The 15,720-nt window shown below is 44.8% G+C and overlaps 1 protein-coding gene across 7 annotated transcripts in view; it reads left to right on the top strand.

The window, feature by feature from the left end:
- Positions 1-227: 227 nt before the first annotated feature.
- Sgk3 (serum/glucocorticoid regulated kinase family, member 3) overlaps positions 228-15,720 on the top strand; it is a 124,859-nt gene continuing 109,366 nt past the window's right edge. For all 7 annotated transcript variants that reach the window (XM_087660233.1, XM_087660240.1, XM_087660235.1 and 4 more), the window contains exon 1: positions 228-344. The gene's annotated coding sequence lies outside the window, so the exon portion shown is untranslated. The remainder of the gene's footprint in view (positions 345-15,720) is intronic.

Genomic DNA, 15,720 nt, shown 5'->3' with positions numbered 1-15,720 from the left:
GTCCGCTCGGTCGTTGGGGCTCCCGAGTGGGCCAAGGTCACCCTCGCCGCTGCCCTCGCGCATCCCGTCAGCTGAGCTCAGGAGCCCGGCGGCGTCTCCTCCTGAACTTTGCACCCAGCGAGAAGAGCGAGCGCAGACAGCCGAGCTGCCCCTCCATCTGCGCCGGTCCCGGCCGACTCCGCGGTCCCCTCGCGCAGCCCGCCCGCCCGCCGCCCCGCGCTCCGCGGGAGGAGCCGCCGTGACGCGTCAGGGAGGAAACGCCGGCGCCCGGCCGCGCCGCCGGGACGGAGGAACCGCCAGCGCGCTGGGCTCCGCGCCCGGGCGCCGGGACGCCGCACAGCCGGGTAGGTGTGGGTCTGGGTGGCGGGGTCGGGGCCGGGCTCTCCGGGCGCCGGGGTTCCGCCGCGGCCGGGCGCGTGGTCTTTGTGTCCTTGGAGGGAGCTCAGCGCCGCGGCGTGGAGCTCCAGCGCGGGAGGACGCGGGCGGCTCGCCCGGCCCCCGAGCTGGGCAGCGGGCCGGGAGAACTGGGGAGCCCACCTGACGCGAGATGGGGGCTCCCTGCGAGGACCCGCCCGGGGCGGCGGGATGAAGTGGTCGACCGGACTAGAACGCGTCTCCACTCTTTTTTCAAGTTCTCAGACTCGAACCCTTCTGTCTGTTTTCGGTCGATTCTCACGGTTTATGCACCGACGTGTGCCGCAGCCTTAAAAGCGCTCTAAGGTTTTCGGTTCTAAGGCGCGCTCAGGGATGGTTCTTTGGACAGGTAGAAAAGAAGGGATTCTTCTCTTGAAACAAAAGTCTTTGACTTAATTCTGCACCGAATGCCTGGTTAAACTGTAGTTCTGCAGGCAGAGACTATGCAGGGTGCACTTGGGGATTCAAGACGAAACACAGAACACTCAAGTTTCTGAATCTTTTGTCGAGGTGAAAAAAAAGGAAAAACAAAACCAAACAAAACAAGACCCTAAACCGCCTACTGGGTAGCTTGATTCTTTCCCTTCTTACTAGATTGTTTACCCAACAGGCCTGGAAAGTGCCCGCTTTATTTACCCAAATCAGCTCTTACTATGAACTGCGCTGTTTCCTAAGTGCATTATAAATATAGCCTCAAGTTCTTAACTCAAACTATTAAGTTATAGTGGTTGTAGCCATGAAGAGGCCATGCATACTCTAGTTCCCCAATGTTATACAAAGAACTGGAAACATTAGAGGAAGTTTCAGACATATTTTAGGAATGGGTGTGCCTTCTGCCCCTTAGGCTACCACTCCCTTAAGACAAGTTATTACCCCTCATTCTCTGTGGGATTCAGAGCCTGGAGAAATAGGACGGTTGCTGGCAGGTCTCAGGCCAGATCCCACATAACTTCAGAAAGGTGGTTTCTCGGATTCCAAGTATGACAGCTCAGAAACCAGCAGTTACCTTTCTTTAAACTGCCACTGCACTGGTTTTGTTTTTGAAGGGAGCTTTGTTTCAAATCTGTTTGACAATTCATATGACGTGGCTCAGATGGGAGCATCAGATTAAACTTGAAATGAACTGTGAAACAAAACGTTTTTGTTTGTAGACATTACCATAAACAGTTTGGTAATTTTCTGTGGCTGGTTGTTGCTAACACTGAGTTGGTTGACTATCCTGTAAGGTGTCCATTTTGTGACTTGCAGGTTATATATAGAGAGAATTTCCCCCCACCCCCCAACCTCCAGATAAAATGATCTTTTCAAATGAGTTTTCGGGCTGGTTCCTAGATGGTAAAGACCTAGAGTGGTTAATAAATAACATTCACATGGGTTTTGTCATTGTGGTGATTATAAATGTAATATCAAAATCTTTTTTTTTTTTTATCATACTCACTGTCTCTGTTGGTTCTTTCCCTTCCCATAAGTGTCCATTTCCTGGGCAGTAACTAAATGAGTTGATAAGGACTAGGTATGAAGCAGGGAGGCTCTCCCTCCCCTGATACAGTAGGCACCACAGGCATGGGTGGTACTTGTGAACTAAATCTAACATCTAACAATTACATTGAGACCACGTGAGGTCAGTACATCTTAAAAAAACACAACCTCCCTTTTGTACAAGTGAAGACACCAAAGCATGAAACTGTCGATTTGCTGTGGCCCTGTTTGTGGAGCTGGTGAAGGGAGAGCCCAAATGGAGTAGCGTACAAACAGGCAGAGCCTGGCACGTGCGGGCCTGTAATAAATATTTGTGGAATGAATGACTTCAGGAAGCATGCTCTTTCAAAACACACCTCCCAAAATACCATGGTAATTGATTTGTGCTGAAGAGAGGCCTAACCTGACGCTTCCCGTGTTTCACACAGTATCAGATGCAGTATTTTCCTGTAAAAAGGACAAAGATACCCTTCGGACTCAGGATTTATCAACTCTAGTTTTTGAAAGATAATGTAGTGGTTGTTTTCTTTTTTTCCTGTCAAAAATCCTACCCATTTTTTGGGGTGGGGGTATGGTTTTAAGGGGCTTTAGGTCGGACAGATGCTGTTAGTACTTGTGCTGACAGCTTTTTTTTTTTACATATGTCTCTAAGCTGTGCAGATTTATGAGGGAGTACAAATATGATGATCAAAGGTATATCTCAGTTTTCTTCTGAAGTGTCTGACATGGTGGTATGTTTTTTCGAAGCAAATTACTTTAGTATAAAGCATCTTCTGAAAAAGAAAAAACCCCTTCATTTATTTATATCCTTTAAGCATGAGCCTCTGCATCCTAAAGTATGTGGTCCCAGATAGATTACCTTTAAATAGAGACACTATGGCTATTACCCGGAGAGGACTTGAGAAGGGCCACCGGGCGAAAGGCAGCATGGCCTTTCCCACCAGGGACTTTAGGAAGAGAGAACATCTTAATGAAGAAGATCTGAGTCACTTGCCTGTCAGCCGTCTGTGAGGAGGTGGAATAAGTGCTTTTAACCTGCCTTGTAGAAACTGCCATTATCAATCTTCACGTGTTCTTCCTTTGAAAACTTCATGTAAATTACGGACTAAACTGCTGATTCATGAGAGTCAAATTATGTAACGTGTTATTCCTGACAGAAACGGCTCCCACACTCTTAAGTGGGGACGTGTCTCTGTTTTTCTTTACCTGCTCCATTTCTGTTGGTGGGAGCTTTGATCTTGACGCACTCTCCCCATTTCATGGAAAAAAATCAAGGAGGGTCCGAGAGGCCCGGTCTTGTAGTTCACATCAACATTTAACTTACTAGAAACTCTGAGTTAATTACTGTTGTCGAGAAGACGTGGAATCACATGTTGAAGGCCAGCCCGGCGTGTCAGTCTGTGTGAGGCCAAGGCCAAGGGCTTTTAGAGAGAATTAGGGCAGTGTGCAGCAAAGCTTGCATTCGTTTAGTTTTTCAAACTCATCCTGGTTTCCCCAAGGGTCTTGTAAACATGCCCAAGTCTATCTCTGGGTATCCACAATTCTTCTTAAAATCCAACTGTATATAGCTCCATTGGTAGAGTGTTTTCCCTGGTATTCTGGAGGGCCTGAATGGGTATGATCTCCACTGTCATCAGTCAAACAAACAACAATAAAAATAAAAATAAATAAAAGGGTATCCCATCCCTATAAAAGCAGTGCTTATGGGACCGAGTCATCGGAATCCCCAGTTTGATGCAGCCTGGACTACATAACTAAATCCTGTCTCCAAACCAAACAAAATAAACCCAGCAATGCGTCCCCAGCGTAAGGTCAGTCATGGGTGGGGCTGCTGTTGCAGGGCGAGGGACTGCTCTTTTCTAAGCTGTATGCGTGAAATAAGAGATGTTAGTCAGACTCTGAGAGGTTCCTGTGTAGGAGAACCTGGTTTCCACCATGGGGACAAACACAGGAGAGACCTAAGGGGACTGACACCTGGGAAGGGCTAGAAATATCTACGGGTGTGGTAAGTTTCCACAGGCAGAGTTCCTGTATGCTCACATGGGCCGATGAGTGTCCATATACTTGAGGCTAGTTGTTGGCCTCAGGCATTATTCCTTGGGAGATGTCACCTTGTTTTAGACACAGTGGATTTGCCTGCTAGGCTAGGTCGGCAAGCCAGCGAGCCTCTTGGAATCCACCTGTCTGCAGGGCTAAAATTACACGTGCATACCAGCATTCCTTGCTCTAGACATAGATTCTGGTCATCAAACTCAGCTTCTTACGCATATCTGGCCAGGTCTTCCAACTTAGCTATCCCCATGTTCCCTCAGCTTTCTTGTGTATTTGTTAAGCAACTAAAACCAAGTTTCCTCTGGGTAATCAAGTCAAAGTGTATTTCATAATGCTCATCTGTAAAAATGGGATTCTGGGGTTGGGCAGATTGTTAGGTAAACAGTGCTCGCTATACTGTCCTGAGCCTGAATCCCAACACCCACAAAAATGTGGGCATGGATGCACACCCCTGTGACTCCAGCACTGGGGAATGCAGGCAGGTGGGTCCTGAGACTGGATGACAGGCTGGCTTAGCCAAAAAGTTTAGCACTGTTTCCAGGTCAGTGAGAGACTCTGCCTCAAGGTAGTAAGGCAGAAATAGTAGAGTAAGACAGAGCCTGCGCTCTGGCTTCTCTCTCTCTCTCTCTCTCCCCCCTCTGTCTCTGTCTGTCTATGTCTTTCTCTCTCTGTCTCTCCCTCCCTCTCTCCCTCTCTCTCCTTTCTCTGTCTCTCTGTCTCCCTCTCTCTCTGCCCCCCTTCTCCTCTCTCTCTCCCTCCCCCCTCTCTGTCTCTCTCCCTCCCCTCTCTCTGTCTCTCTCCCTCCCGCCTCTCATACTTGCTCCAGCGCACCCCCCCCCCCACTCAACTGGGACTGGATTGGCCAGTCTCCAGACTCAGGATTATAACTTCAGTGTATGTCATTGGAACTGTTTGCTTGTTTGAGTTGAAAATGAGGGAACTTATTGCTGCCATCATCTGCTTTCTACTTTTTAATTGTTCTTGAGATGGAAGGTTTCACTCTTTTGCCTAATGTGGCCTCCATCTCTTGGCCTCAAGTGATCCTCCTGACTAGGTCTCTTGAGTAGCTAGGACTGCAGGCGCATGCCGCCATGTCTGGCAGTATTCTGGCTTTTAAATAAAAGATTAAACTTGGGCTGGGTGTGGTAGGGCGTACTTGTGACCTCAGTGTTTGGAAGTCAGAAGCAGGAGGATATCAGGAGCTTAAAGCTAGCTTGGGCTATGTATCAAGGTCATCTAAAACAGAGCTTAATTGATTTTAAATTTCTGAGTTTGCAATTCAGCATTTACATATGCAGAGAGCCACGTGCTGTAGGACAAGCACATAAGAGTATGCCCATATGTGAGATACGAGATGTATGATTAGCTTGGGGACCTTGAGAGAGTTCCCCCATCCATGTCTGCTTCCGTATTGTCCACTGGTGTGGTCGGTAAGTAGGTCTTGTTCATGCAACCATGTTTTGAGAGTTTATGGTCACAATATCCCTGTTCTGTCTGGAGGACACTGTCTAACAGCTGGCATCTGAGTCTTCTGGCTTTTAATGGGTTTTTATTTTCTTCTTCTTCTTCTTCTTCTTCTTCTTCTTCTTCTTCTTCTTCTTCTTCTTCTTCTTCTTCTCCTTCTTCTTCTTCTTCTTCTCCTCCTCCTCCTCCTCCTCCTCCTCTTCCTCCTCCTCCTCCTCCTCCACCTCCTCCTCCACCTCCTCCTCCACCTCTTCCTCCTCCTCCTCCTCCTCATCTTCTTCTTCTCCTCCTCCTCCCCCTCCTCCTCCCCCTCCTCTTCCTCCTCCTCATCTTCTTCTTCTCCTCATCCTCCTCCCCCTCCTCCCCCTCCTCCCCCTCCTCCTCCTCCTCCTCCTCCTTCTTCTTCTATGTTCCCTGAGCCTTGGGTGTTGAACTTACATTGTAGATTGTTGTTGTAAAAATATAAAAAATAAAGTGGCTGTCTTTTATCCCGCTCTAGGTCCGGCACTGTAGTGCCCCAAGATATCTGCTGGATATCTTAATTCTTAGTCAGCAAAGTGTCTCACCAGCTTTGCTCCATCCCATATCCCACTGTGGAAGGCCTCTCTCTGAGCTGGCAGCAATCTCCCTACCTATCTAGTTTCCAAGGCAGGTTTCCATGCCAGAAACACACATCCCAACTCTGTGCCCGCCCAGACCAGCCACCCAACACTTTCTTACACTTAAATCTACACATGAAAGAACACACAACACAAGAACCTTTGGTCCAGTTGATAAGATAGAATTGCTCACCTAAACATACAAAGCCCAGTACACATCCATCCCTTAAAAACATTCGTAAGAACCTGTAAAGGTACAGTGTGAAATCTTAACATCAGCCTCCATATTGTCCCACCACAGCTTCTCCCTCTGTCCTTCCTGTCTCTTCCTCCTTTCCGTTCCTGTCTACTCCTCTTCCTTCAAACTTTTCTCCCGCCCATCCTTCCTTCTCGTCCAATGACAGGCCTCCTTTATCCTGTACCTGCCTCATCTGTGACATCATCTCACAGTAGATGTACCAGTTAGGAACGGGCTCTCCATGCTCATTTATTTCTGCATTTTGACCAGGTAAAGATCTGCATAGTAATCTCCATTTGCTGCAAAAATGAAGCTCTTTTGGAGAAGGTGATGGCTACATTTGTCTGTGGATATAAGGATTTAGAAAATAGTTAGACACTGTGTGTCTAGGAACAGAGCAGCAGTAGGTTCCTCTGGGGTCTGTGGTCTGAACAGCCAAAGGTAGTTGACTAGGTTTACAGTACTGGGCGTGAATTCTCACCTAGGGCGTGAGCCATAAATCCACTGAGACAGTTATTGGTTACCTAAAGATACAGGTACCACTACTACACCACTGGGGATGTTTTCCTGGGTAGGCTGTTGGCAGTTGGCAGGATTCACAGCTCAGTAGGATTGCTTTTCCCTTGGCAGCTTGCACAGCACCTTCTAATACTGTAAGAGCTCGGCCTCAGGGAGGAGGCTTCTGGGCCACTTCTGGCATGCTTCCTCCAAGTCCTGGGTCTGAAGACTGTGCCGTGTCACTTCCGGCATGCTTCTTCTGAGTCCTGGGTCTGAAGGCTGTTCTGTCTTCAGTGATTGAAACTTTCCTTTATGTTCTGGGAGGCAACTGAGGCCAATGTCGAGAGCTTACTTTGTTCTGAGAGTCTCATTGACCGCCTGAACAGTAGTTCGAAGGAAGGTTGTTTGTTTTTTAATTCTGTGCACATGTGCAGTCCGAGGCCTGGTGCCTTTGGAGACTGGAGGCTTCCGATCTCCCCGGAGTCTTCCTGGCTCTCAAGTGGCTTCTCACTGGATGATATTTTCTGGTTCCATCCATTTACTTGCATATTTAATTTAATTTCATTTCTTTTTTTGGTAGCTGAATAGAAACTTCCATTGTGCAGATATACTAAGTTTTCATTATCCGCTCACCAGTAAAGTACATCTAAGCTGCTTCTGTTTCCTGGCTGTTGTGAATGAAATAGCAGTGAAAGTGGCTGAGCAAGTGTCTCTCTAGCAGGATCTAGAGTCCCTTAAAAGATAGTCTTCTAGGCTCCTATTTTTATGTGCATGTACTTAGATATTTTCTGGGCTGTTGTGGTTCTGTTTTGTTTAAGAGTCTACCTCTGCAGCTCAGGCTGTTCTGAAAACCATTATGAAACCAAGATTAGGCTTGAATTCTGGATAAACCTTCCATCTCGACCTCTGGAGAGCTGGGATTGCCTGCACGAGCCATTGTCCAGGCACTTGGTGCCATTTTACAAACATTCAGACAGGCTTGCTTTGCTGGTTAGAGCCATGCTTACGTAGCCAGTGAACGTCAAAGATTCCATACACCTTTGAATCAGTTATTTGTTGTGTTTCCTGGCCAGCCGCCATGCCTCAAACCTGGCTGACGTTCTTGGAAATTCATACGACTGCTAATAAGGAGAATGTGTGTGAGTGTGTGCACAGGTTGGCAGGTCCACCGACGCGGCATCAGACATATGTCCTCTTGTGGGTCAATGGTGTGTGTTGTCAGCGCATTAAAACACTCGATAATCAAGAAAAGCAACGACGGGGCATTTATAGATGATTTGCTGTAAACACCAAGAGAAGCAGAAATGGTAGATTTGAACCAAGGGAAAACTGGCTGCCGTGAAGTTGTTAGGAAGGAGAGCGGTTGGACTTGAGCCGTTTGAAATGGTCTTGTAAGCATAAGCACATTGTTTGAAGTAATTGGTCTGACAGCGCCGCTCTGAGTGGTGGAAATATGGCGTTCTTATGATCCTGCTTTAAGATAGGCTGCCTTGGGGGAGATAACACCTAGTTAAATTTCACACACACACACACACACACACACACACACGCATCCCCTCCTTGCATCCTGACACCCCCAGCTTTTCCAGACGGCTGTCTGTGTTGACATCTCTTCACTTCCTTTCTGCGTTACCAGTTTGTGTACGGAAGTGATCCACTCTGCCCCACTCCAGCTCCACGTCTTCCTCTTTGCTGAGCTCTGCCTCTCTGCCTTTCTCTTTCTCTCCTTTTCATTCCTTTCTCTTCTTCCTAGCTTTTGCATCAAACAGTCTCTCCGGCTTCATTTTCTCTGTTGGGTCCTCACTTTGAACTTGAACAAAAACGATACTAATTATAGCGGTGTGTTTAAGAGGCGGCCTTTAATAAGGAAAAGGTAAGCTTTTAGTTTGCAAGGAGAGGTGGATATTATGAGGAATGAGTGGTTTCAACCTCCAAACCCTTATGGAGTACCCCATAATTCCTTTAAAAATATCCACACAAACTTCACCTACCTCCTCGTCACTAAATAAGCTGTCTTTCCATAAGCACTGACATGGCCCAAAATATTTAAGCTATTTATAAATTTTTCCTATAAAAGGCATATAAATGGGTCAAATAGAGTGTTTGGTTTGGAAAGACATCTCCGAGGTACAACACATTGCCTTTAGACAATGCACCCAACGTTCAAGTGTCCGGCTCACAAACAACTTTTCGTTGTTGTTGGTTTTCAAATGAGTCAAAGATTAAGGCAACATGGTCTATCCAGTTTCTGAATGCTTGCCCTCCAGATTTCCATCACAGGTACACACTGGATCCAGCTGATGCTCTGGGGTCAGAGAAGCAGCGAAATTCCTCGAGCAGTGCCAGGTCTCTGCTGGAGATGAGTATGAGGGTGGTGACTCAGATGGACTCAGGTTGCCTGCATAGGTGCTTGGACCAGGGGCTTGAGGACCACAGAGACTTACCTTTTAGAAACATTAGTAGATTTTTTTTTGTTTGTTTGTTTCTTTTTTTCGGAGCTGGGGACCGAACCCAGGGCCTTGCGCTTCCTAGGCAAGCGCTCTACCACTGAGCTAAATCCCCAACCCCACATTAGTAGATTTTTAAAAGATGTTTTTATTCATTCTCCCAACAACAGGCTACTAAAATTGAAACATGAACTATTATCTTAGTTATTTGGACATTGTTAGAATACAATCAGAGAGGTTGGGGATTTGGCTCAGTGGTAGAGCGCTCAAGGCCCTGAGTTCAGTCCCCAGCTCCGAAAAAAAGAAAAGGAAAGAAAGAAAGAAAAAGAATACATTCAGAACTCAAACTGCTATTTTTTTTATCAGTTCTTTCTTAAAAGAAAAAAAAGCATTCGTTTGTTTGTCGAGTGTGGGTGGGTAGCTTGCAGGAGTTGGTTCTTCCTTTTTACCTTGTGTGATCTGAACCCAAAACCAGATTATCAGGGTTGATGTCAGGCACCCTTCCCTGTTGAGCCCTCTCACAAGCCTTGGTAGGCTGCCCTCCCCCCCCCCCCCCCCCAGACAGGATTTTTTCTGTAGCCCTGGCTGTCCTGGAACTCACTCTGTAGACCAGGCTGGCCTCAACTTACAGATCCTCCTGCCTCTGCCTCCCACTACCTGGCTTCTCTGCTGTGTTTTTTATGTGTGTGGACTTGCACAGTGGGTAGTTTACTGGGACATTAGTATTATTCTCTTTCGATTGGTCATTTTTATCTGTTTTTCCCCCTCTCACCAGTATTTGGTTTAGTTTCTTGTTTGAAAGAGGATTTTTTTTTTTTTTTGGTTCTTTTTTTCGGAGCTGGGGACCGAACCCAGGGCCTTGCGCTTCCTAGGTAAGCGCTCTACCACTGAGCTAAATCCCCAGCCCCAGGATTTTTTTTTTAATTAGCTAAAGATAAAGTACTCCAATGTTTTAGCAGCGGGTTTTTAGTATTTCTAAAATCCTCTTTGGATTTTTGTCTTAGAATTCTTTTTTTTAATTTATTTTATTATTTTATTTTTTTCTTTAGAATTCTTTTACTTCTGGCTTCTACTGTTATTATCATTGTTTCTTCCTATTTCTCCTTTTCTGTTTTTGTGTGTGTAGGTTTTTAAATAAATATATTAGTCTCACTTATGTGTAAAGGGAGAGAGAGAGAGAGAGAGAGAGAGAGAGAGAGAGAGAGAGAGAGAGAGTGACTATATAGGAAAGAAGAGGGTTTTGGCTCTCCTGGCACTGAGATTACAGGTGGTTGTTGACCCTGGGAACCAAATCTAGTCCTCTGCATGAGTAAAGTGCTTTTAACCACAGAACCATCTCTTCAATTTCTTGGAGTCAGAACCTTGGTGTCTGTTTGTCCGTCCATCCATCCATCCATCCATCCATCCATCCATCCATCCATCCTATTTCCTATAGATCTTAATGGCGTTACTATTGTTTAAGAGAACCGACTACATATGTAGCCATGTTGCAAGGACTGGTAGTGCTTTGCCAGCACCTGGCTTGTGTATTACTTCCTCCAGTGCTGCTGGAACTGACACACTGCAGAGAAACTGTAGAAGAGGAAATGCTTGTTTTGGCTCCTGCTTTCAGATTCTGGACTGTCATAGCAGAGGAGGTGTTCAAGGAGCATGTGTTGGACCTCTTCAGAGACTGGCAGGCCAGAAAGCAGAGAGAGCAGCTGGAGCTAGAAGAGGCCATAACCGGGCTGGAGAGATAGCTCAGTGGTTAAGAGCACTGGCTGCTCTTCCTGAGGTCCTGAGTTCAGTTCCCAGCAACCACATGGTGGCTCACAACCATCTGTAATGAGATCTGATGCCCTCTTCTGGTGTGTCTGAAGACAGCTATCGTGTACTCATATAATTAAAAATTAATGAGGGAGAAGAAGAAGAAGAAGGAGGAGGAGGAGGAGGAGGAGGAGGAGAAGGAGGAGGAGGAGGAGGAGGAGAAGAAGAAGAAGAAGAAGAAGAAGAAGAAGAAGAAGAAGAAGAAGAAGAAGAAGAAGAAGAAGAAGAAGAAGAAGAAGAAGAAAAGAAGATGATGATAGTGGCTGTAACCTTCAAAGGGATGTCCCTGTGAGCTACCCCACCAGCCAGGCCCCATGTCTTATAGGCTCCACACACTTCAGAATAGTCCCTGAAGACCAAGGGCCAACATGGCTTACTTCCCTTTCATGCTGTCAGGTGCTGCAACTACAATACAGTGTGAGGCCTTCCATTCCGATACTGCAAATCAAGCCAAAGTTAGTGAGAATCATGTCATCTTTCCCCATGACACCTGATGTTATTGGTGTGTATAGTTGATCTACTGAAGATTATATAGATTTGGTGTTGTGGGAAAATGGAGGTGCTTATATTGACATAATTCTTCTTCCCCTTTGAATGGTATCGTTTCCACCATCAGAATCTTTGTAGTTTCATTGCTTACGGTGTCTGTTTTTCAACAAATGTAAAGCCACAGTAACTATGGCTTGGATGAGTTGGATAGTTTTATTTGTAGATGGACACACTGAGCACAGAAGGCCTCAAAGGTTGCCACTCATATCAACATGGGCCCAGAGCCCATCTCTGTTGGTCTCCCCCACTTTACTCCTTAGTCCCTTTGTGGCTTTTGACAAGGGGTTAAAACTTGACTGTCTCAGCAAACACAGGCAGAATTAATCTACAAATAATCCAGATAGCCATCTGCTGATGAGGCAGTTAAGTGGGTTTAAAGATGGGCTCTGTGCTTGAAGGGGCTCAAGACCCCTTATGAACAACAATGCCAAGCAACCAGAGCTTCCAGGGACTAAGCCACTACCTAAAGACTATACATGGACTGACCCTGGACTCTGACCTCATAGGTAGCAATGAATATCCTAGTAAGAGCACCAGTAGAAGGGGAAGCCCTGGGTCCTGCTAAGACTGAACCCCCAGTGAACTAGACTGTTGAGGGGAGGGCGGCAATGGGGGGAGGGTTGGGAGGGGAACACCCATAAGGAAGGGGAGGAGGGAGGGGAATGTTTGCCTGGAAACCGGGAAAGGGAATAACACTCGAAATGTATATAAGAAATACTCAAGTTAATAAAAAAAAAAAAAAGAAAAAAGAAAAAAAAAAGAAAAAGATAGGCTCTGTGTTTCTACTTTATCGTTCTGAAATAGTTTGAGTGTTTTAGTTCAGGAACTGGTACCAAGTTTTAAGAACTCTGGCTGAAGATGCATTGGGTATATTACAATTCATGTCTAATGGAAAAGGACTCGAAATTGTATACTTAAAAAAGTTGATTGAAGCCTTGAGCCAATGCAATTTGAATGTTATTTGCCAAACTTTTCAGACTCTGTTAGTAACCAATGCCCAGTAAACTTGAAAACAACAGTGGACATGGCTGTGTTATGAAACCACTCAGGTGCTAGTACACTCATATCTGCCCTCACTCTGCCTTTTGGGGTGGGAAGGGGCATTAGTTTGGCAGATACTGAGATGAGCCTCTAAGAAGGAAAAACAGTAAACATTTTAGGTATACAATCTTTTGTGTAGACTGAAAGGACTCTGTCCTTCCAGCTCAGATTAATGCTGTTTTAAAATGGCTCATGGAGAGGATTGGTGCTTTTCTGCCCAGTGCAGATACAGGGTTGGACCCTTCTCTGCTGTGTGTGCTGTGTGGTGACATGGCAAGGAGGCTCTTATCAGGTCTTATGCTGGCACCTTGGTCTTGACCTCAGCCTCCAGACTGTGCTAACAGATATTCCCCGTGTAGCTGCACTAACCCGTGCTTGGCGTACTCTGTCATCCGCTGATGGGTATCTGGGTGGTCGCCATTTTTTACTCTTAGGAATAGTGTTGCTGCGAATATTTATAAATAAATCCTGTGTGGCCATATGTTTTCACCTTCTGCAGACATATACCTCAGAGCAGAATTGCTGGACCGTATGTCACTCTAGCTTAACTCTTTTGAGGAATTCACAAACTGTTTCCTTGAATATTTGCTTGACTTGTTAGTGTATAATGGCTCAGAATTCTTTTTTTTTAATTTCACTTATCATTATGTGTGTGCATGCACGGTGTGTGTGTGTGTGTGTGTGTGTGTGTGTGTGTGTGTGTGTGTGTGTCCTACAGTGTGCATGTGAAATCTAAAGAACAACTTTATGATGTCATTTCTCACTACCTTTATTTGCCCTTAGGGATGGAACTCAGGATGTCATACTTGGGTGGCAGTTTACCCGCTGAACTATCTCATAGGCCATAAGATTTTAGATTTTTTTTCACACATTCTCAAACACTGTTGCATAACCTCATATTTTAGTCAATGTGAAGTGGCATTGTGGTTTTGATTTTCAGGGTCCTAGTAACTGTGATATATATATTTATATATATATATATATGAATTATTAACATTTTCACATTCGGCTTTGGCCAGTTGTAAGTTTTCTTTGGATAAATACCTCTCCAGAGTCTTTGTCCATTGGAAAGTTGCTTTATTTCTCTTTTTCACTTCATTTGGGCCTCATCGAATTGTTCATTTTAAAAGTACTACCAAAGACTATTATATCTGGATTTTGCTTTGTGTAAATTATTCTGATTCCCAGGTCAGTCTCTTTCCATGTCTTCTCTGTTTCTCCCTGGGTTGGTTTGCTACTGTGTTCTACTGAACTGTGTGTTCCTTCTGTGTTATCTGACTGTTTGCTGTGCAGATGCTCCTGGCCTGCTTTGAAGCACCCATTACTTCTTTGAGCCTGGAAGGCATGTCCCTTTTTCCAAGCCTGGTTTTAGCAATGTCTCTTCTCTCTTCTTTCTGATCAGCATAGCCAAAGAGCACTGGTGACCCCTGACCCCACACTCCCGAGAACCAACATTTGACTTCACCGCGTGTCATCGTGTGTCTTGTTTTTACCTTTCTTCTTTCACTGATTTGTGTTCTTATATCTCATTACTCCCTTCCATCTAGTTACTTGTGGTTTACTTTACTCTCCTGTCTTTGGTTCCCTTTTCCTTTTCTTGGAATGGAGATCTTAGACTGATCTCGGACGCCTGGACTCAAATGGTGCTTTGGCCTTAGGCTCCTGAGTTGAGGGTACTTCCAATACCACTCCTAGCTCTCCTCTCCTGACGTTTTGTAAGATTTATTTTTATTTTATGTGTTTGCCTCTATGTGTCCATGTGCCTGGTACCCAAAGAGGTCAAAGAGGACATCAGATTCCCCTGGAATTGGAGTTACAGGCGGTGGTGAGCTGCCATATGGATGCTGGGAACCAAAGGCAGGTCCTCTGCAGATGCCGGAACTGCTGATATTGGCTGAGCCAGCTCCCATCGCCCTTCCTAGTTCTTAAGGTTAAATGTTTGGCTACTGATTCAAAACTCTCTTTTTAATATAGGAATTGATAGGACATGCTTTCCTCTGAGTATGTTATTAAGTTATCACTGGAATTTGTTATGTTGTGATTTAAAGTATTTTCCAGTTGTCTTCATGCTTTCTTCCATAAATCCACTTGTTGCTTAAGAGTACATTTTGTAAATTTACCACATTTTCTTTGTATTACTTGCCGATTTAATAACACTGCTCTCTGAGAACACACCTTGTATGGCTTCTGGATTCTTAATTTTACAAAACCTTCTTATGGCCTAACATCTGGACTGCTGTGGAGATGTTTCTTGTGAGCTTGACTTCCGCTGCCGTCAGGTGGGGTGTACCTTATGTCACCTAGGTCTGGTTGCTTCCGGCTCAGTCATGACTTCACTTGATGGTCCTCTGCCTGATTGCTTCCTTTACCACTTCTAAGGCACGGTTAGTAGTTCATTGATCCAACTCTGGAAATTCATTATGACGGTAAAAGGCTCAAGTGCAAACTTAATAATGTTTCCATGAGATATTTTTTAAAAAGGATACTTTTAGCCAGGCAGTTAGGGCCTTTAGTCCAAGCACTTAGAGGCAGAGGCAGATGGATCTCTGAGTTCAAGGCTAGCCTGGTCTACAGAGGGACAGTCAGACCTACGAGAGAAACTCTGTCTCAAAACAACAACAATAACAGTAATTAATCAAGTTTACCTTTAAATGTTATAATTTGACTCTAAGTTACATTTGGTGCTATTTATCAGATTTGTGGTTATTTTGTGTCTATATCGTAAGATTTGCTAGTCAAGTACACTAGAAATGTTTTTAAACAATACTGACACCCATCTCAAATGAAATACCATTCTTATTTTGATCAACTTAACAATGTGAAGTATTGAAATACAGCTTTTCTAGTTTTTAATTAAGATAACATTTTAGAAAAATAGAATCTTCTTCCTGATATTAATACATTGCTAAGTGTTCTTATTTATTTTCCATGGTGACATTGTTTGATTTGCAACTATGAGAATTCTATGAAATGCTTGGCTTGGAATCTTCAATGGTAGAAAAGCTGTGTGAGATCTGGCTGTTAAAGAGATGACATAACGAATCAATATTGAATATAATAAATTTCTTTCCTTGTCCAGAATGGCCTGGATATTTCAATGTCATGAATAATGCACTTATAAAAATATGTTTTA

This window comes from Rattus norvegicus, chromosome 5, assembly GCF_021556685.1.
Source record: "Rattus norvegicus strain SHRSP/BbbUtx chromosome 5, alternate assembly SHRSP_T2T, whole genome shotgun sequence".
Classification (NCBI taxonomy): domain Eukaryota; kingdom Metazoa; phylum Chordata; class Mammalia; order Rodentia; family Muridae; genus Rattus; species Rattus norvegicus.
The sequence above is the reverse complement of the archived record's forward strand: the minus strand, read 5'-3'. Positions and strand labels throughout refer to the sequence as shown.